A 23,477-nucleotide genomic window follows, 5' to 3' on the forward strand; every position below is an offset into this window, starting at 1 on the left:
ACTAGAGAAGTGAGTTTATGGTGAAAAAATGGAGAAAAATATTAATTTCTAGAACTTTGGCTGTAAAAGGAGAAATCTAAGTAGCTTGAGGGGATGGTAGGATCATGTGAAGATTTTTTTATGGGTGAGGGATATTGGGCATGAGTTTAAGCAAATGAATAATGGCCAATAGACAATAAACATAAAAAAATAACAGGTCTGGAAATAATACCTTTTATTTCTATTTTTTAAAACTTTTAATTCTCTTCTAATATTCCTTACTGTTTCATGGAACCATTGATTTTTGATTTGGTCTATTTAAGTTTTCATAGCCTGTTACTTAGATAAGGGTGACTGTTTTTTATTCTAAGTTATATATTCTTCTAATTCTTCCAAAGATTTATTATATTTTTTACTCCTTGCTTCATTTCTTCTAGGTCTTCATGTAAGTCTTGTGGAAAACCTACTATTCCCTCTTGATTCTTTACTAAGGATTTGCTCTCTTTCTAGGTTGAATTTTGGGGTATCTTTGTATCTAATATAATGTCTTTTTTGGTTTTTGCAAGGCAATGGGGTTAAATGACTTGCCCAAGGTCAGACAACTAGGTGATTATTAAGTGTCTGAGGTTGGATTTTATCCCAGGTCCTCATGACTTCAGGACTGGTGTCCTATCCACTGTGCCACCTAGCGGACCCTCTAATTAATTCTTTATGGTGACCTATAACTAGTGATCATTTGCTCCTCTAGCTTTAGTTTCTGATTTGGGGCTTTATATCCAGAGTAAAATACTATCTCCTGCTAGACTTTTGAGTGAAATGGTGGGCTTTGTCTGTTTTTTTTTAATCTTTACTTTTTTCTTTTTTTTTTAAATTTATTTCTTTTTTATATTTTATACATTTTATTTTTTTTAATTTATTTTTTATTCTCATTTTGTACAAATGTTTTTCTTTACATTAATAAAATATACTTGTTTACAAGTAAACAAAATAACACTCCCCCATGAATATAGATAGACTTGCTTGGGCAAAAAAGTAAAGGGGGGAGAAAAAAATTATAATTAAAAAAAAATAATAGTAATAATTGTAGCTATGGCCAGGTGGTGCAATGGACGAAGCACCAGCCCTGGAGCCACAAGCACCAGCCCTGGAGCCACGAGCACCCGAGTCCATATCCAGCCTTGTAAACCCAATAATCACCCAGCTATGTGACATGCAAGCCACCCGATCCCTACTGCCCTGCAAAAACCAAAAAGAAGAAAAAAAAAGACCCAAAATAAAATAAAATAAAATAGTAATAATAGTACGGGTGGCTGGGTGGCAGACAGAGCATTAGCTCTTGAGCCAGGAGCACCTGGGTCCGAATCCGGCCCCAGACACCCAATGATCACCCTGCTATGTGGCCCTAGGCAGGCCACCCAGCCCCACTTGCCCTGCACCCTCCCCCCTCCCCCAAATAATAATAACAAAAAATGTGTTTCAGTCTTTGTTCCAACATCATCAACTCTGTTGTGAGTGGATCACATTCTTTATGATAAGTCCATCACAAAAGTTACTTCCATATTTTTCCAACATTGCCATTGCTGATCGCAACTCCCTCCTTTCTTATTTCTTCACTACCATGTACTATATTTTCTCTCTCCTTTCATTCTGACTCTGCTGTAGGGTTGCTGAGTGGCACAGCAGACAGATCCCTGGTCCTGGGGCCAAGAAGCCCTGAGCCCCCATACCACCCCTTAGGCCCAGAATCCAGCTGGCTCTATGGTCCTGGGCAGGCCATCCAATCCCAGCCCCTTGCAAGAAGTAAAAAAAGAAAATGTGTTATATCTGACCACTGTCCCCCCATGGTCCATCCTCTCCTCCTTTATTCACATCCCTACCCCTTCCCCCTGCTCCCCCCCCTTCTTACTCCAGTTGTCTATACCCCATTGAGTATATTTGCTGTTTCCTCTCCTAGCCATCTCTGATGAGAGCAAATGTTCCCTCATTCCCCCTTGCCTCCCCCCTTTCATATCATTGCAATAGCTCATTGTAATAAAAAAATCTTATTATGTGAAATAGCTTGGACTATCCCCCTCTCCTTTTTCTTTCTCCCATTCCATTTCCCTTTTTTTCTTATTGACTTCATTTTTACACCATATTTTATCTTCGAATTCAACTTTCTCCTGTGCTTCAACTATAAAAGCTCCCTCTACCTGCTCTATTAACTGAGATGGTTCATATGAATATTATCAGTATCACTTTTCTGTACATGCAGTTTATCCTCATTAAGTCCCTCATATTTCCCCCCTCTCCTCCAAACTCCATGCTTCACCTGAGTCCTGTATCTGAAGATCAAACCTTCTGTTCAGCTCTGGCCATTCCAAAAGGAACCTTTGAAATTCCCCTGGTTCATTGAAAGTCCATCTTTTTCCCTGGAAGAGGACATTCAGCCTTGCTGGGTAGTTCATTCTTGGCTGCATTCTAAGCTCTTTTGCCTTCCGGTATATTGTATTCCAAGCCCTATGAGCTTCCAATGTAGTTGCTGCTAAGTCCTGTGTGATCCTGACTGCAGCTCCACAATATTTGAACTGTGTCCTTCTGGCTGCTTGTAATATTTTCTCTTTGACTTGGGAGTTCTGGAACTTGGCTATAATATTCCTGGGGGTTGGTTTTTTGGGATCTCTTTCTCGGGGGGAATCGGTGGATTCTCTCCATTTCTATTTTGCCCTCTGCTTCTAGAATATCAGGGCAATTTTCCTGTAGTAATTCTTTGAAAATGATGTCAAGGCTCTTTTCCTGATCATGACTTTCAGGTATTCCAATAATTTTTAAATTATCTTTCCTAAGTCTGTTTTTCATATCAGTTGTTTTTTCAATGAGATGTTTCACATTTTCTTCTAATTTTTCATTTTTTTGGTTTTGAAGTATTGATTCCTGATTTCTGGTAAATTCATCAATCTCCCTGGATTCTATTTTTTTGTCTGAGGGATTTGTTCTCCTCAGAGAGTTTTATTATCTCTTTTTCCATCTGGCCAATTTTGCTTTTTAAAGCATTCTTCTCCTCAATAACTTTTTGAACTGTTTTATCCATTTGACCTAAGCTGGTTTTTAGCATGCTATTTTCTTCAGCATTTTTTTGGATTTCTTTGACTAGGCTGCTGACTTCATTTTCATGTTTTTCTTGCATCTTTCTCCTTTCTTTTCCCAGTTTTTCTTCCAACTCCCTCATTTGATTTTCAGAGTCTTTTTTGAGCTCTGTCATAGCCTGAGCCCAATTTCTGTTTTTGTTGGAGTCTTTAGAAGCAGGAGCTTGTGCTTCCTCATCTTCAGACTGAGTATTTTGATCCTTCTTGGGTTCATATGCAAAATATTTCTCAATGGTGTTCCTCTTGTTTATCTGCTTGCTCATTTTCCCAGCCTGAGCCTGGTTTTGTGGTGCTTCCTGAGCTTTTAGGACACTCCCACAAGGGTCTCTGTGTGAGGCTCTGTCCTCCCTCCTGGTCTGTGAATGACAGCCCCTCTGCCATGGGGCTGAGGTGGGGGGAGCTGCTGTTCTATGGGGGGGGCCTAGACTGTGATCAGGATCTGAACGTGGTCAGAGCCCCAGAGTCCTGTTCCATGGGCAGAGGACAGAGCTCTGCAGTCTCTTCACTCCCCTCCCTCAGCTCAATGGGCTCATGCCCCGGGGGCTCCTGCTTACGGGCTCCACCTGCTTCTGTTTCCTGTTCTAGGCTGCCGAAAGACCAGGCTGCTGGCCGTGTGCCCTGAGGGCTGGGCTCCACGTGCTCGCTCTGGCAGGGGTCCCCCGCTGTTCCCTCACTTTGTGCCGGTGCTCCCCGGGGTGCAGCTCAGGAGACTCCCCCACTGCTTGTGAGCTGAGGCTCCCAGTGCCCTGGGGCTGCCTCCAGGAGGCTGAAGTTCTTTCGCTCTGGCAGGCCACCCCTCTGGCAGGCCGCCCCTCCGCCCCGGGGAGCAGAGCCTTTTTGCTCTTTTCCAGGTTACCTTGAGCAGGAGAACTGCCTCACTGGGTCCCTTTGTGGGTTCTGTCTCTCGAAAGTTTAGTTAGAGTCCTTAGTTTATGAGTTTTTATCAGAGAGCTCCTAAGACTCCATCCCTTCATGTCGCCATCTTGGCTCTGCCCCCCACTTTGTCTGTTTTTGACCTTAGTATCTACACTGACTTCCATCATCTGTCTTTAGGCCGCCCTGGAACTTTGAGGTTCAGAGTGCTAGAACTTAAGGGGTCTGTATTGATTCTCATTTCAGTGTTAGGTATTTCAGAATCCCTGAGACTGAAGTATCCCAATAGGAGCACAACCATGCCCTGACCTGTTATGGGTTTCTGGAGCAGCTAGGTGGCACAGTAGTTTGAGCTCCAGGCCTGGAGTCATAACAACCTAAGTTCAAATACAGCCTAAAACTCTTATGAGCTGTGTGACACTGGACAAGTCATTTAGCCCTGTTTGTTTCGGTTTCTCATTTATAAAATGAGCTAGAAAAAGAAAGGGCAAACTACTATAGTAACTTTGCCAAGAAAACCCCAAATGGGGTCAAGAAGAATTGGAAATGATAGAAACAACTCAACAATGGATTTCTTACTACTCTGCATCTTTCTCAGAATAGTCTTTGGTTACAGTGATTTGCAGGCTACATTGTCTTTTTGATCATATCTGGTCCTGCTGGGATATTACTATCTTATTTACCTAAGTTGGTCCTGGCTCTTCTGGTATCCCTCTTTCTTTTCCCTGTGAGCTTCTGGCTGATATTTTGTTCAGTTCTGGGTGGATGAAGTCACTATCCTTTTCCACTGGATTTTTTTTTACAGTCCTGGATATTTATTTTATTCTTTCCAGTTACACACAAAGGTAGTTTTCTACATTCATCCTTTTGCAAGTCTTTGAGTTCTTTTCTCCTCTCCTGGGCAATGAATAATCTAATATAGGTTATACATGTACAGTTGTATTTAACATATTTCCATATTAGTCATATTATAAAAGAGGAATAAAACATAAAAGAAAATTTAAAGAATGAACACATTATGCTTTGCTCTGCATTCAGACTCCATAGTCTTTTCCCTCTGAATGACATTTTCCATAACAGGTCTCAAGATTGTCCTTGATCTCTGAACTGCTAAGGTCCATCATGGTTGATCTCACGGTGTTGCAGTTAATGTATACAATGTCCTCCTAGTTCTACTCACTTCACTAGCATCAGTTCATGTAAGTCTTTACAGGCTTTTCTAAAGTCTGGATGCTCAGGATTTCTTATGGAACAATAGTTCTCCATCATATTCATATAACAAAGTTGTTCAGCCATTCCCCAATTGGTGGGCATCCCCTCAATTTCCAATTCTTTGCCATTACTGAAAGAGCTGCTATAAATATTTTTGTACATGTGGGTCTTTTCCCCTTTTTTATGATTTCTTTGGGATATAGACTTAGTAGTGATATTGTTGGATTAAAGGTTATGCACAGTTTTGTTGCCCTTTGGACATAGTTCCAAATTGCTTCCAGAATGATTGGATCGGTTCTCACTGGATTTTTTTCCAAAAGTTTGGTAGAGTACTGGCCCTGGAGTCAGGAGGACCTGAATTCAAATTTGACCTTAGATGCTTAATATTTACTTAATTGTGTTACCTTGAGTAAGTCACTTAATCCCATTGCCTTGCAAAAATCCCCCAAGACATCAAAAAAAAAACCCAAAATGTTTTTTCACCAATTTTTTTACCTAGTATCTTTCCCTATCCCCTTTCCAGAGAGTTATCCCAAATAAGAAATGATAATATTATAATAAAATATTATAACAAATAATAAAATAATATTTGAAAAGAAAAACAAAAAAGAAGTGAAAAAAATTAGCAAAATTTATCAATATACCAAAAAATCTAAAAATATGTACAATTTGCATTGGATTTCTTTTTCACTATTTGGTCTGCTATGATTTTTAAGTTTTTGTTGGTACATGAGAGCAGGGCTGACTGCTACTGTTTCAGCAGTTGTCTTGGCTGCAAGTTTAGGAATAGGATTTCATTAGACAAAAAGGCTGCCAACAATAGTTCAGAGAGCACTGCACTTGGAAATGGATCTGGTTTGAATCTTAGATTCAATGGTATATGACCACAGTCAAGTCATTTAATGAATCTTAGTTTCTTTCTTAGTACAATGGGAATAACAAACAATACTATTGATACTTAATCCTTGGATTTTTGTGGAAGCCAATATTTGCAAGCCTTTAAGTGTTAAAGAAATGGGGACTGTTGTTCTCATTTGTTTTTATGAATATAGGAAGCATCTGTTATAGTCCCTGACATAGGTTTCCATAACTGAGTCAAGAGAAGCATAGAAGATAGAGGGGTTGATTTTAGAGTCCTGAAGATCTCGTTTCCTGTTCTCTGACACATACTAGCTGTGTGACCTTAGGCAAACCATTCAACCTTTTAGTATTATGGACAGCTTTCTAAGGCAGTAAAAATTGCACATAAATTCCTAATCTGTATCGGTGGAGGGAGTTTTCAAAATGAAACTTGTTCACATTAATAAACTCACAGATTAGGGGCGGCTAGGTGGCACAGTGGATAGAGCACCGGCCCTGGAGTCAGGAGTACCTGAGTTCAAATTCGGCCTCAGACACATAATAATTACCTAGCTGTGTGGCCTTGGGCAAGCCACTTAACCCCATTGCCTTGCAAAAAAAAAACAACAACAAAAAAACCTCACAGATCCTGTGTCATAATCTCAGTCAGCCAAGTCATAATATGATTTATGAAATAATTCAAAGAATACACTTAACTTCTGGATAACTGTACTCAAATTAAATTTCATTCCTCCAAAGGTGATTTGATGTTTCTACAGGCCATATCTACTTTTTGAATGGAAAAAAGTCCTTCTCCCCATCTCCCCATTCTCCTTAATGAAGTCATAGAAGGAGCAGAGATAAGGAATGTGTTAAACTAAGTTGAAACAATCATTTTTTCCTTTTAGGAAGTTTGAAATTTTCCCTGACAGCATTAAAGGTGCAGCTTGCCATTGGTAGAGAGAAAGACAAGAATCAGCTTTGTGGAGGGTGATCCCTACATTTCTATCCGAGAGCAGTGGATTTTTTTTCCTTCTTTCTCCCCTTGGGTTCCCCCCAGGCATTTTTTTTCAGTGTAGTTACTCCTCAGTAGGAGATATCTCATCCAGCAAGAAGCAATCTAGGAGGAATAGTGAGTAGAGGCAGTGACAAGGATTGCAACCTTGCCCCCCCCCCAAAAAATGATTTAGCCATATAAAAAAGAGGAGGATTGATTCTGGTAGTTGAGAATGGAGCTTCTGAGTAAAGCATTCTCAAGGGAGTCAGATGGCAGTTGAGCCATCTGAGAGCACCTGGGGAATAGTAACAAAGACATTTGGAGAAAAAAAAGAAACGGAGACCCTATATTACTGGAAGTGTTAGTTGCTCTTGCCTTGTGTGTTCTTTATAGCATATACTTCCAGCATTTGCTAATTGTCCTACTCTTCTCACTGACACTGTATTATTATTATTTTGTTTGTTTTTGCTAGGCAAATGGGGTTAAGTGGCTTGCCCAAGGCCACACAACTAGGTAATTATTAAGTGTTTGAGACCGTATTTGAACCCAGGTACTCCTGACTCCAGGGCCGGTGCTTTATCCACTGCGCTACCTAGCCGCCCCGACACTGTATTATTCAAATAAAATAACTCTTCAGATTTTACAACTATTGTTTCTACTTTGCCACTTTGTTAAATACTTTTGTTTTGGACTGTGTCTGCTGACCTCACTGGAGGGTGCTTATAAGCTATAGAAATATAAGAACAAATGTAAACTGAAGTAGTAACTCCTATTGAAATATATGAGTGTAATGAATAAATAGATTAAACAAAAAATGAAACTACACCTTACTAAGTTTCTCATCTGTAAAATTAAAGAAGACAAGATGATCTTTAGTATCCCATTAGGTTTTAAATCCTATGATTCTATTTGAGGGATTGGATTATTCCACTGAACAAACAAGTTGGTGGTTATCCTTAAATCTAATTTCATTCAACAGGTATTTACTGAGGTACAGTGTATTCTAAGAATTGGAAAAGCATTTTTTAAAAGATTGTATCTTTGTCTTTTAGGAGTTTACAATCCATGTTTGGAAGTTCATTATCTTCAAAAAGGTCACCTTTTTACAAACTGCATGTCGAAATTATCTTGTTAATTTGATTATTCAACAATACATCTAAATTTTGAATTCAATTTAGTTTAATCTTGTATAAACTTTCTTCTGTACATTCAAAATTTCTCTTGAATTAATTTGATGCTGCAAGTAGAGGATTAAACCTTTCTGAAAATGAAGCTTTTTTTAAATCAGGGATTTGATGTTCCAGTTGAAACCCAAATAGTTCCCATTTGTAACTGACCATTATTAAATACCCAGACATATTTCTCTTACAAATTATCAGTAGTGATGTCTGACCATGAATTAGAATATAGCACCCTTGATCTACTGTTTTCCTCAAAAAGGTCACCTTTTTACAAATTGCATGTAGAAATTATCTTGCTAATTTGATTACTCAACAATGCATCTAAATTTTGAATTCAGTTTAGTTTAATCTTGCATCAAATTTCTTTAAGAGTTGAAAAAGAGATTACTTTTTATAATAGACTTCTTAGGTTTGACCTGCTATGAATGTCATCAATACATAAGATGTTTTACTTCGAGGGCTAAAGATTCTATTTTATAGTTCATAGAGAAAACAAAACAAAAATATGTCCATCAAAACACAATCACTGAAAATAACAACCCTTGTCTTGTTTCCTCTTATAAATAATTACTTAGTGCTATTGATTTGATATCTTTGACCAGTTGGAAGTGTACTTTATAAGAATAAAATCATTATTTTAAAGAAATCAGTTTTTCTTCCATAAGTAATGTCTAATAAGTGAATTGTGTTCACATGTGATTTGCTAAAGCAGTTTAACTAGTGAAGCAGAACTGGGTTGAAAGGAAACTCCTTCATTGAAACCAGAAAGACCAGAGTGACAGTACATTACTTCTAGATTAAAAGAGAAAATGTATTTGATTTCATCATTTTATCCATAACTTGATATAATTTTTGTTAGGTTGCCAGTACCTAATATTAAAAATGTATAATTTGACTGAGAAATTCTAATTGTATGTTCTTTTTAAAGACTTGAATAGTTGATTAAAACAGTTGCCAGTTTAGAATAGCGCGCACACACACACACACACACACACACACACACACACACAATATCCATGGAACGTAGAAATGATGAGATAGAGCCTGAAAATAATTTGTTCGACACAGTTTTCAAAAACCCAGTTCAAAATCATCCTGAGGAAGCCATTGTTGACTCAGCCCAGCAACCATTCCTCTGCTTACAGCTCTGTAGTGCTTTGGTCTCCTCAGTAACAAGTAATTGGGTCTTTTGAGTGCTTGACTTTGTTGTATTCTTGCTCCATGTATACAAATTTTCTTCCCAATTCATTTGTAAAGCCCTTTAAGCAGGGATTGGATAATGCAAATTTGCTTCTAATTCTTCAGTGCCTGGACATAGAGTATGATGATAAACGAATAAATGAAAGAGGGAGCCAGCTGATATGGAAAGTCTTAAGGCGATGTTCTAGAAAACAAAATGTATCACAAAAGAAAAGGAAAGAAAGTTTCACTGTGCTCAGAAACAATACCTGTGGCAGATGAGTATTGCAAAAAAGATGCTTTCAGGTAGTATAAGAGAATAAGGGTGTTGCTAATCTGTCCAAGGATTCTTTTATGACTTTGGGAAACCAATACTGTTGTTGCCACATATGTACTAATATGAATTGTTGCCTAATTACTTTCTGATTGCTCTGTTCTAGTGTTCTGGTATGCCATTTCTTCAGTAACTACTTTCTTTTCTAAGCTATTTTCTTTGTAATTTTTTATATTATACTTTATTTCTTCTGTATATTCATGTAGTCTTAGTGGAAAAACCTGATTTTTTCCTCCCTTTGCATTTCTGCTCACAGTTGTTATGGAGTTAGATCTGTAAAAATTTTTGATATTGGATGACATTTTCTTTGAATTACTCATCTTACCAATTTTAGTTTTTGAATTGGAGCTTTATGCCAGGACCAGACTTCCCCTTATGTTGTTTTTTTTGGTGGGTGGTCAACCCTGATTGGTTTGCCTTAGGTCCCCTGGGTTCTTGCACCTAGGAATTATTCTTCTACCACCACCTTTGAATTTCAGAGTACTGGGTATTTAGGACTTTTTCTGATGTCTTAGGATAGAATGTTAGGGTCCTCAAAGAACCTGATCCTGTGATGTCTTGTGATTCACCTTGATTCACATTGCCCTGATTCACTGCTGCTGTTCCTTGGGTTTCCAAGTTCCCTACTCTTGGCTTTCTGACACTGCTCTTCTTGCCTCCAGATAGAACCTTGCAGGCTATATATGTCCTGTCTGTGGGTGCTAGTGCTGGCTTTGCTGGCATCTTTCCTTTGCTATTGTTCCTGTACTTCTTCTTGACTTTTTGGGTGTTTCTGGAGTAGATGATGTCACTCAATGTAGTTTCTCCTTGTACTTTTTTTTTTATCGTTATTCAGTTTGTCAGTTTTCCCTGGAGTAGATGTTGAGGATTGAGGTACCCTCCCTTCCCTTCAAGTAACCATCTTGGTAGAAAAACTATTTTGTTTATTCTTAGAACTCATTTGGTCAATCTATTCTTTGTTTGATTCAGTCTCTTAGCTAGGTATGGTTGACGAAGGGATCCATGGTCTCTGATCTTTTTATCATTCCTACATCTGAGGGAGTTTAGACCCTGGCATAGCCCTGGATTAGGATGCTTAATACAGTTAGTATTTGCTTCTTCTTCTAGTGCTAGAGAATGTGTTGAGAATGGGTATAACACTCTACTCCTTTTCCTCTTGAATAAGTCTCTCTAACCTAGTTTACTGTGATCTCTGAGATCCCTGCTGTAGTTTAGGACTAGAATGATGAGAAGGCGCAGACCTAGGTCTTACTTGGAATGGGTTCCAGGAAAAATTTCTTCAGTTCTTAGATGGACTAATAGAGAAGAAGGATTAGCACCAGCATTGACTCTGACTCAGAGCTATAGAATCATCCTTTGTCATTTTGTCATCCTTTGGTGGAGAGAAAGTTATTAACATCTTGATGACTTATTTATCTTCTGCTTATTGATCATATGCTTCATTTGGTGATGTTTTCTCTTGGGTTGTTATTTCCAAGGTGGTTTTAGAGGGATCTTATCTTGGTTGGATCTTTAAAGTTGTTGTTGCTTTGCATTTTGGGGGGGTAGGGTAGGGAAAAGGAGAGACGAGAGACACAAGACTTCTTTCTGCCACTTATTTGTAGATGTGTGTAGAAAAGGGAGAGATACTTTTCTTTGGTTTTTACCATGACGTTTATTTACAGGTCATATTCTCCTCAGAGGTTCTAGGTCTCTCTGAGTTAGTGTCTTCCAAGAATTTTTCTATAGACCCTCCTTTGCACTGACCTTTCTTCATTATCCTAAGACCTTATGTTGGAGAAGGACTGGTGCACAGAGGTTTGGTGTTGGAATCCCTAGAGGCTTTACTCACTGAGTGTAATATCTCCACCTGGCCAGTAGGGGCTGCTAGAGGTTTTGCTCACTGAGTGTTTCTTTCTCTGGAGCATCTGTGACCTTGATTGAGACCCTCTCCCTTGGCCTGGAGGGAGTGGTTGAAGTTGAATACTTTTATCTTTGATCAGTGGTGGGCTATACCCTGGGGTGAGGTCATCACTGGAGAGAGACTTTTTGATGGCACCCTTAAAACTAAACCTACTTCCCAGAAGAAGGTGCTTCATGATTCACAGCACCAAAATCCATAATGTGAATTGTTGTTATCTTTATCTCAGTTTCCTCTAGTCTGTAAAGTGTTTTTACATACCATATTTCCCCATGTATAAGACATACCATTTTCCAAAAAAATTGGGTCTAAAAACTGGGAGCTTCTTATGCAGTGGTTGTGGATTTTTTTACTTTCATTTCCCCCTTTTTCAAGTTTGTTATCTTTGTACTCATTTCCATTTGTTACTGGTATATTAGATAATATTTTTCCATGTTCTGCCCAGAAATGGCTCAGAAAAGATATTTGTACAGTGCTGAATTCAAGTTCAAAGTGATCCAGTTTGCAAAAGAGAATGGAAATCATGCTGCTGAATGTCAGTTGGGTCCTCCAACTGAGAAAACAATCTGAGACTGGCTACAGGAAGAAGAAACCCTACTGAAAAGATCATGGCAGAAAAAGGCCATGATAGGCAAGTCAGCAAAATGGCATGATTTAGTGAGGAAATTGAAGATATGGATTGAAGAGGAAAGGGCAATTGGAATTCCTGTGTCCACAAAGATGGTTAAGCAGGAGGCTTCAAGAAGAATTGCTGATGAAAAATAAGTGACTTATTTCAAAGGATGACACAATGGTGCTTCAGGTTCATGAAGCAAAATGGACTAAGCATGTGTAAATCACCAGCCTTGCCCAAAAGATGCCTGAAAGCTATGAGCAGAAGGTCCTTGAATTTCATGATGAATAAAACTTAAATTCAAAAACTTTACATAATACATTTTTTCAAATTTCTTGCCTGAAAATTAAGGTGTGTCTTATACATGGGGAAATATACTAGATTGTTTCTCATCTTTTGTTTGGATTCTTCCTTCCACAGAATCACAGAATCACAGAATTTGAAGAGACAACAGAGGATATCTAGACCAACTGCTACCTGAACAAGAATCTATTCGACTGAAGACCCAAAAAATAATTATCCAGACATTGCTTAAAGAAGTCCATCAAGAGGAAACCTACTACTTTACCAGGTAGCCCATTCTACTTAAGAAGCTTTTTCTTATGTGAATACTAAATATGCCTCATTTTAACTGCAACCTATATTATTACTCTTAGTTCTTCCCTTGAGTGCCAAGTAGAATAGGTCTGATTTGTCTTCCACAAGAAGTTAGCTATCATGTCTCTCCTAAGTATTCTCTTATTCTAGTGTAAAAGATACCTTCTTTAAGAACCTTTCCTTCATTACCCTGGAAACATCATTCCATCCTTTTTTTAAAATTGATATTTTATTTTATTTTTCCAATTACATGTTTCTTCCAACATTCATCCACTTGCATATTTATAATTTACACATTTTTCTGACACCCTTCCTTTCTACCCCTCTCCCCTGGGTGGCAAACAATCTAGTAAAAGTTGTACATGTACTTTTGTGTTTTACATATTTACTTGTCATTTTGTATATGAAGAATTAGGGTTAAGGGAAAAGAAAAACAGAAAACCATGGAATAGGAAGGAAAACATAAGAGAAGTTTTTAAAAAGTGAACATAGTATCCATTCAGATTCTGTGGGGTTTTGTTTTTTTTCCTACTGGATATGGATGGAATTTTCCATAATCTCTTAGGGTTTTCCTAGATCTCTGAACTGCTGGGAGGAGCTACATCCATCATGGTTGATCAACTCACAATGTAGTTATTAAAGTGTACAATGTTCTCTTGGTTCTGCTCCCTTCACTCAGTATTAGTTCATGTAATTCTATCCATGCTTCTCTAAAGTACAATCATTCATCTTACTATTCCATCCTAAATAAGTACTATGTTGTTGTTGATCAGTCTTTTCAGTTGTGTCTTACTCTTTGTGACCCCATTTGAGGTTTTCTCTGATACAGATACTGAAGAGGTTTGCCATTTTCTTCTCCAGCTCATTTTATAGATGAGGAAACTGAGGCAAGCAGGGTTAAGTGACTTGCCTAGTGTCACACAGAGACCAGCTTTGAACTCAGGTCTTTTCAGACCTGGCATTCTATCCTTTGTGCCACCTGGCTGCCCCAAATTAATATTTAAAGCTAGAATAAAAATTATTACTCTTAAGTGATTTTTGAAATGACTCATCTATCTTTTGTAACCAGTTATCTCAGTATGGTATTTTTTTTAAATGATGTTATGTGTCTTGTCTGATGGACCAACCAACCAAGATTTAGATTTTAATTTTAACATATCTAAAGTAATTTATCCAAGAGACTTAAAAGAAAGACTACGTTTCATTGAGGGACATGTAGAAAAGATCAAGGAGTAAATAACAACTTGATAGTACTTTCCCACTAACTCTGAAATTGAACCAAATTCAACCCACCTTGCTGTGAGCCTCAAATTTCTGAACTTTTGAGGTATGCTGTGAGAAACCTTGATAATAATTTGGCATGATGACCTGAAGGAAGGGGGGGAAAAACTTATATTAAGCATTTACTATGTGTATGATTTGGTCCCTACAGCAATCCTGTGAGGTGGATACTATTCTTATTCCCTTTTTACAGTTGTCCAACATTGTCCCATTACTGAACCAGCTTCTAGTGCCCCTTATGAGAGGTTTTTATACCTCAAAGGAAGCCTGGGAAGAAAAAATGCTAACAGGGCCCTTATGACTTATCTGTCATGCATGGCTTCTCATGTAGATATTTGACTGGAAAGAATTTGTGACCTGAAATATATGACTTATTTCCTGGAGGGAAACTAAACTGTATATGTCTGCCACATTAGGGATTGTAGACTATGGCCTTCTGTGCTATTTCACAGACTTACCAAATTTTCTTCATCCCTCTACATGGTAACCACTATTATTTAGATGTTACTCTGACTTTCCTACTTGAGATTCACTTCAATTTTTATATGAATTTCCTCTTCTTTTATCAAACATACTTTAGAATTTGATGTAATTTGTATTAGAAGAAGAAGTAACTTAGTGAGTCTCAGTGGTTGGTATCTGACCATGACTACTTGAGAAAGTGGCTTTGTTTTTCTTCTTTCTGCATGTGTCTGTTTTCTCTATGAATGAAAAGCCTTCAGTTATGTGCAAATAATAAAGCATTGTCTTTCATGTTTGAAAATGAAGCTGTTATTGGTATTGTGAACCATGAACGATGGATGGTAGAAATGAAATAAACCTTTATTGCTTTTCACTGACTGCTCTTCTAGTACATCTGTTGCCAAGAAGGAAAAATACTGCAACTATTAGAATACCATATGTTAAGCTAACACTATAATTGTTACGTGTTTATCTTTGGGACCAGAGCAAAATTTGGTGTTGTCATTGTTTATTTTTTAAACAGTTCCTTTCTATTACTTTGTTTTTTTCCATTATTGAATATGAACTTTTAGAAAGTAGAAAGAAGTATGACATTGGTATTTCTCTCCTATTTTTACAAAGTCAGGTGTATTTCAGACACAAATATAGTGGATCTTTGGAGACAGATATTAAGAGAAAATTTTTTAAAAATTTGCAATGCCATAATGCTCTTATTGTATAAAATTATATTTTATAATTATTTTAGTTTATGTTCTATTTCCCTACTTGTTTGTATGCTTCAAAGTAGGGATAGTAGTACCTCACCTAGACTTTATACATTTCTCCCTAACATAGTACAGTATGTGTCATAAGCATTTTATAAATGTTTCTTGAATGAATGAATGGGTGAAGGATCTCTTGTCATCAAGGGGTACAAGTTAAAGAAAGAAGGTCAAAGGCAAAAAACTTGATGGACCCTTAGAGAGTAGGAATAGGGAACTGAGCCAGCAATAGATGTGGAGGAAAAAAATATCAGACACTTAGGGGGAAAATGAGAAAAGCCCAGTGTCACAGGAATCAAGAAGGAAAGTTTATCTAGGAGATTGTGAATATAATGCTGAAGAGAGGTCAGAAGGCTGAGGGCTAAGAAAATGGCATTAAGTCTGGTGAAAAAGGCTTTGCATTCCTTCTGCTTCAGACATTTGGGCTATTGAACTACTATTTCTATAAATTCAATGATCATTTCTTTTTTTTCTTTTTTTTTTTTTAGATTTTTCAAGGCAATGGGGTTAAGTGGCTTGCCCAAGGCCACACGGCTAGGTAATTATTAAGTGTCTGAGGTCGGATTTGAACCCAGGTACTCCTGACTGCAAGGCCGGTGCTCTATCCACTGCGCCACCTAGCTGCCCCCCTTTGAAAGACCATTTCTTTTTTTTTTTTTAAGATTTTTCAAGGCAATGGGGTTAAGTGGCTTGCCCAAGGCCACACAGTTAGGTAATTATTAAATGTCTGAGACTGGATTTGAACCCAGGTACTCCTGACTCCAGGGCCAGTGCTTTATCCCCTGCACCACCTAGCTGCCCCCTCAATGATCATTTCTACACAAATTAGCCAGAAATCTATATTCCACCTCTATTTTTTTTTCATGTGTATGTTTCATGTATCTACCTGTCTGTTGCACATCTCCAACTAGAGGCCTCTCAACATGTTAGGATCAATATGACTAGAAGAGAGCTAACTCATCATCTTCCTGCCTTCTCCAAGCATGGATCTACTTAACAGCTCTGATCTAGAACCTTTTTTGTTTCCTCTCTATATTCTCTTCCTTGGTGATTTCAGCCACCCTGGTCTTTGTCTTAAACTCCAACTAGGATGAAGTGTTAGGTACACTGTCTGAGTAATCTCTATCTGAATATTCTTGCTAGCACCTCAAATTCCACATGTGTAGAACAAATCATCTCCTCTAAATCTGTTTCTTCTCCAAATTTCCCAGATTCTGTTTAGGTCTCCACCATCTATTCTTTCTTTCGAGTTTGTATCTTTCAAGTCAGATTTAACTCTCCTTCCCTACTTGTTGCACAATAGAACTTATGAAGTTGTCAAGTCTTCTTGATTCCACCCTAAGACTCTTGTATTCATTGTCTTCACTCAACTTATACATCCTTATCACTACTCACTTGGGCTATTTCAGTAACTTCCTAAATTGACCTGTCTACCTCCAGTCTCTTCCTTTTCAATACAACTTTTACTCAGATGCCAAAATAATTTTCCTATTGCATAGGTATGCCTGTGTCACTTTCCACTCAAAAAACCTTCAGTGGTTTCCTTTTGCTTCTAGACTAAAATGCAAAACTTCACATCCAACCTTTCACATTACTTCCCTTTACACGCTTCACATCTAAGCCAAACCATACTACTCAATAGCTGTTCGTTAAACCCTATAAAAAGGCAGTACACAGGACCTGGAGTCAGATGCTTCCTAGGTTTGTGATCCTGGGGGAGTTATCTTCTCTCTGTGTCCACCTCAGTTTCCTCAACTATAAAATTTTGTTAATAACCACTCCTACCTCCCAGGTTTGTTGTGGGGATCAAAGGAAGTAATATTTGCAAAGTTCTTAGTGACACATTGTAGGCATAATAAGTGCTTTTCCCCTTCCTTCATACTTCACCTCTCACTTCTTGTACCTGCCATTCCTAGTTTAATTCAATTCAGTAAACCCTTAGTAAGGCCTAAGTGCTGGAGATACAAAAATGTCTCACTTGACATTAATTAGGAACCTGAGGTTTCACTGGTTTCATTTCTGCCAACAGTTGTCATTATGGGACCTGCTTCAAAAAGCAGATACTACCACTGTCTACACCTTATTTATTCATGGTAAATACAAGAAGGCTACAGATTGAATCCTTACATGCAGGGGCCGATACGTATTTCTCATTACAGCACACTCTGAAAAATGATGGTGATAGTCCATGATGGAATTTAGATATTCTGCTTTCCTTTCTTTGTAATCTCTTTTCTTATTTTTCCAAGAGACAAAGGACCCTGCCTGACTAGAAACATTCCATTTCTTTCCCCACTTCTTTTAGCTACAGTTGTCAAGTTTGCTTGTTCGTTGTTCAGAAACTTCCAAGGTAGGAATAGGTGTAGGTGTGAAATTCAGAAGTCATGCCACCTATGTCTTTTAAAAGTTCTACAAGAGTTTTAGTATAACTTAGGTGGAGCCAGGGATTCTCTTAGACCTGAAGAGTCCAACTGGGTTAAAGTGTGTAGATGAATAATATTTGTCTGCCAGGAAGCCTCCCTTGTCCCCACAGCCTGTGCTAGAGAAGCTATCAGTGACAACGTTTGGGGAAAGACTTGCCATCTAGGACAACACAACCACTTTTATTAGTTGTCTACTTAGGAAGACTTGGAATTTGACCAAGAAGTTGGCACCCCCTTTCTATTATATAAGCCATGATCCCATTATAGATTCTGGTTACACTTTGACAAAATTTGCTCTTCTCCCATCTTTGTAACCTCTAATGACTTTTCTTTTCTTCCTTTAGTTCCTGGACCTTTTCCTTTCTCTTACATGTTGACATATTGATACTTGACCCAAGGCAGATAAGTTTCTACCTAACAGGATGAATAGTGATAACTGCTTTCCAACTACTAATTAAAGTATTAAATAACTTATCTTATATTAGCACATTTACTGAATACCTACAGGATTCAGATCTATAGGATATAAATTAAATCTGATTCTTGTCTTAATGATATTATCTCTAGTGGCATGACTTCCCTCCCTTCCATTTCTTCAGAGAAGTTATGTTTGAAATTAAGCATTCTACCTCTGATGGATGCAAAATAAGGTGAGCAATGCTATGCCAAAGAATAGTCATATTGAATATCACAATGTATGTCAGGATTTGTCTGTTGGTCTTTTGCTGTTCTAAATTTTTATGAATGATTTGAATAAAGGAATAGATAGCATGTTTTTAGATTTATCAGTAGCATGAATCTAGGAGAAATAGCTTACTTTCTGTGTGACAGAGTCAATATCTGAAAAGATCTTAGGAGATCTTAGTAGTCCAGGTGGTAGAAGAATAATTCAGAAAAGGAAGAACACAAAGAGTTGAGAGATTGGAAGAGGTGTGATGGGAAATGAAGCATCTAAACCAAACCTCAAAGGAAGACAGCTGTTCTGAGATGAGCAGGTTGTACATTCCAGATACAGGAGATGTCATGGAAGGAGGAGAATATGTGGATGTAGAATTGAGTTCAGGGAACATATAGTAGTCCAGTTTGCTGCACAGTAGAGCTTGTGAAGTAGAATAGAAGGATATTAATGAGAAAAGTAGAAGGGAAAGACATTGGAGAAACACTGAAGATTTTTCAGTGTAGGCAGGCCTGTGATTTGAGATTATTTTAGTAGCTGTATAGAGGACAGAAAGGATTGGACAAGGTAAAGACTGGAAGTAGAGAGAACTATCGGCCTGGATCTTTTACAGCTGAACTGCTATTTTGCTGTAATTTCCCTATATGGAATTTGTCAAATTTTGTCTTGTTAGGGGGCAGCTAGGTAGCAAAGTGGATAGAACACCGACCCTGGAGTCAGGAGTACCTGAGTTCAAATCCAGCCTCAGATGCTTAATAATTACCTAGCTGTGTGGCCTTGGGCAAGCCATTTAACCCCATTTGTCTCACAAAAACCTTAAAAAAAACCCCAAGTTTTGTCTTATTAGATTCACCATGATGTTCTAGGCTATCAGGGTCTTTTTCGAGTTCTGACTTTCATAATAGATTGTTAGCTATCCTTTCTGATTTATGTCATCTGTAATATAATGAATATGCTGTATATGCTTTTTTCCAGGTTTGGCAAAAATAATAAATAGCATAAGGTCAAGCCTATGTCACTGTTCACCTTCCAAGTTGACATTGAATTGTTAATGATTATTCTTTGAATCTCATCATTCATTTAGTTCTAAGTTCACTTAATTGTACTTCCCTTTATTGCAGATGTTTTACAAGTATGAGAGAATTTAAGTTAAATATATACATATCTTATATATGTCTACTTTTCTCTTTTTCTCTGTATAATATTTGAGTTTATATTGTATACATATATATATATCAATCGAGTCCATCAAAAAAAAGAAAAAAGTTAATTTTGATATGACCTGATATTGATGTTAATCAATAATCTTTATTGACCTAATAGTAATATCTTCCAGCTCTTTCAATAACTAGGATTTAGTTATATGGACTTCAAAGAATTTAACTCAATGAGGACATTTAGGTATTTGTTGTCTCCTCAAGCTTTATACAAATAGGTTTGGTGCTTAAGATTTAGGATTAGAATATAATGAGATATTCATAAACTGTCTAGCAGTTAACAAAAGGAGACTTAGCTAACCATAACATGGAAAGGATATATTCAGTAATGATACAGAATTTATTCAGTTGACCATAGCTTTTCTGCCTCATAATTAGCCATGATTTTGTGGTAGTCATAACCATATGTACAGTATGAAAGAGGAGCTTCTGACTCCACATGTACTAGCTTTTTTACTTAAGTCACAGAAATCTACATCAGTAGTTGGAGCCTTATTCTCTTAGACAAGTTAAGGCTTCCTTTTAAGGAAAAGCTAGTGAAGAAAGGTCTAGAAAAAGCTAACCTAGGCTATATGACAGAGATCTCATTGCTTCTTCTACAATTTTCTACTTCTTCCTACTTAGAGAATCCAAATGTTTTTCCCCCCTTTGGTTATCCACCCATTTCACCTTAATGGCAGTTTCATTCCTTCTTTGAACTTCCTCTTTTCCCCATTATGGATAGCTTAAAAAAACATTTTTCTTGTTCTTAACTTACCTTGACTAAGCCCTTTCATTTTTTTTTTGCTTTAGCAAAAAAATTTTAGATATCTTTTGTTTATTACATCACCTACCTTTCCTCACAACTCTCAAAGATCCATCCCTTATAACAAAGTATAAAAAAGAGGGGGTGGGAAAATTCAGCAATATTAGTCAACATCTTTTTAAAAATCTGATTTCTCATGCTGTATACCCCATCCATAGTCTCTACTTCTGCAAAGAATGGTTAGTAAGAGGACAGATGTTCATATTTCTTTTTTGGAGGCCAAGTTTAACTTCACAGCATTCAGTTTAAGTTGTCTTTTTTTCTATTTACATTGTTGTAGTCAGTGTATACATTGTTTTCTTGACTCTGTTTATTTCACTGAGTATTGGAGTATATAAATTTTTCCATGTTTCTCTGTGTTTAACCTTTCTTATAGCACAATAATTCTTTTACATTCATGTAGTACAATTTGTTGAGCCATTCCCCAATCATCTATTTTGTTTCTAATTCTTTACTATCACAAAAAATAATGCTACAAATATTTTGGTGTCTATAGGTATTTTCTCTTTTTTGCCATTGACTTTCTTGGGGTATATGTCTAACAGTGGAAGTTCTGGGTCAAAAGGTCTAAACAATTTAATTATTTTATTTCCATAATTCTCATTTACATTACAGAATTGTTGAACCACTTTACAGCTCCAACAGTGCATTTGAATATAGCCCCTCAGACATTAAATATTTCCATTTTTTGTCATCTTTGCCATTTAGCTAATTGTAAAGTGAATTATTTTTATTTATATATATTATTTATATCTATATTATTTATTTATATCTATATTAATGACTTGTAGGAGAACTGTTCATGTTTTTGAACATTTATCCCTTGGGGAATGAATTTTGACCTTACATATTTTTTTTAGTTGTTTATATATCTTGGGTATCAGATCACATCTCTTTTCAGAGATATTTAATACAAAATTTTTTCCCAGTTGACCACTTTCATTCTTACCCTATTTGGGTTTATTTTGTGTGTAACCTATTTTATTTGATTAAAAATTTACTCACTAGTCATAGTTGTGAAAGGTACCTAATCTGATTCTCTTCTAATTTTTTTTATGATATGATCATTATTTTTCAGGTCACTTTCATTTTAAGTTTATTGTGTAATATGGAATGGAATGGCATTTTCCCCCAATATGCATTTATTTATTTTAAGAAAGATTTTATTCATTTTGAGTTTTACAATTTTTACCCTATTCTTGCTTCCCCTCCCCTCATTCCCCACAGAAGGCAGTCTGTTAGTCTTTACATTGTTTCCATGGTATACATTGTTGTAAGGTGAATGTGATGAGAGAGAAATCATTTCCTTAAGGAATAAAAATAAAATATTAGAGTTAGCAAAATTACATAATAAGATAACAAGTTTTTCCCCTAAATTGAAGATAACAGTCTTTGGTCTTTGTTCAAACTCCACAATTCCTTCTCTGGATACAGATAGTATTCTCCATCGCAGATACCCTAAAATTGTGCCTTATTGTTGCACTGTTGGAATGAGCAAGTTCATCACCCCCATGTTGCTGTTAGGGTGTACAATGTTCTTCTGGTTCCGTTCATCTCAGTATCAGTTCATGCATATCCTTCCAGGCTTCCCTGAATTCCCATTCCTCCTGGTTTCTAATAGAACAATAGTATTCCATGACATATATATTCTACAGTTTGTTAAGCCATTCCCCAATTGAAGGACATTCACTTAATTCCCAATTCTTTGCCACCACAAACAGGGCTGCTATGAATATTTTTGCACAAGTGATATTTTTACCCTTTTTCATATTCTCTTCAGGATATAGACCCAGTAGTGATATTGCTGGATCAAAGGGTATGCACATTTTTGTTGCCCTTTGGGCGTAATGGAATGGCATTTATTAAGGACTTGATATTTAAATAGAAAAGCAAGATAGTCTCTGTATTCAAGGAGCTCATCTGTATGTTCCAAAATGTTGATTTAAATCTAATTTCTGCAGACCACTTTCTGGTTTTCTCATCAGTTCTTTTTCTTTTATAAATTTATTTTTCCAACTACATGTAAATATAGTTTTCAACAATCATATTTGAAAGGTTTTGAATTTTATATTTTTCTTCTTTTCTCCCTTCCCTTTCCCCATCAACAGAGAGTAAACTAATGTAGGTATATGTGTGTAACTATGTTAAAAATATTTCCATATTAGTCATATTGTTAAAGGAGAATCAAAACAAAAAGGAAAAAACCATGAAAAGGAAAAAAAACATAAAGCACAAATTTTAAAAATTAAAAATAGTAAGCTTTGATCTGCATTCAGATATGGATATGGATGGTTATTTGCCCTTACAAATCCTTTAGAATCGTCTTTGATTATTGTAGTGCTGAAATGAATAAGTTCATCATATGTGTACAATGTTCTCCTGGCTGTATTCACTTCACTCTGTTCATAATTCATGCAAGTCTTTCTAGGCTTTTTTGAAGTCTTGCCCCTTGTGATTTCTTTTTTTACAACTTTTTTTTTTTTTTAGGTTTTTGCAAGGCAAATGGGGTTAAGTGGCTTGCCCAAGACCACACAGCTAGGTTATTAAGTGTCTGAGACCGGATTTAAACCCAGGTACTCCTGACTCCAAGGCTGGTGCTTTATCCACTACGTCACCTAGCTGCCCCCCACTACACCACCTAGCTGCCCCCCACTACGCCACCTAGCTGCCCCCCCCTTGTGATTTCTTACAGAACAATAATACTCCATCATATTCATATACCACAGTTTGTTCAGTCTTTCCCCAGTTGATGGCCATCACCTCAATTTCCAATTCTTTGCCATTTCAAAAAGAGCTACTATAAATAATTTTGTACATGTGAGCTTTTTTTCCCTTTCTTGTGATCTCTTTGGGATACAGATCAAATAGTAATATTGCTGCATCAAAAGGTATGCACAGTTTTATTGCCTTTTGGACATAGTGCCCAATTGCTCTCCAGAAAGGCTGGATCAGTTTATAATTCCCCCAAGATTGCATTAGTGTACTAGCTTTCTCATATCTGCTATAACATTGAACATTTTCC

General features: G+C 37.0%; 1 protein-coding gene across 3 annotated transcripts in view; it reads left to right on the plus strand.

Moving 5' to 3' along the window:
- Nucleotides 1-23,477, plus strand: part of PTPRA (protein tyrosine phosphatase receptor type A) — a 224,164-nt gene that overhangs the window by 68,863 nt on the left and 131,824 nt on the right. For all 3 annotated transcript variants that reach the window (XM_074230066.1, XM_074230065.1, XM_074230067.1), the window contains one exon: nucleotides 12,654-12,804. The gene's annotated coding sequence lies outside the window, so the exon portion shown is untranslated. The remainder of the gene's footprint in view (nucleotides 1-12,653; nucleotides 12,805-23,477) is intronic.

The sequence above is a fragment of the Macrotis lagotis genome, chromosome 3 (assembly GCF_037893015.1).
Source record: "Macrotis lagotis isolate mMagLag1 chromosome 3, bilby.v1.9.chrom.fasta, whole genome shotgun sequence".
NCBI lineage: Eukaryota > Metazoa > Chordata > Mammalia > Peramelemorphia > Peramelidae > Macrotis > Macrotis lagotis.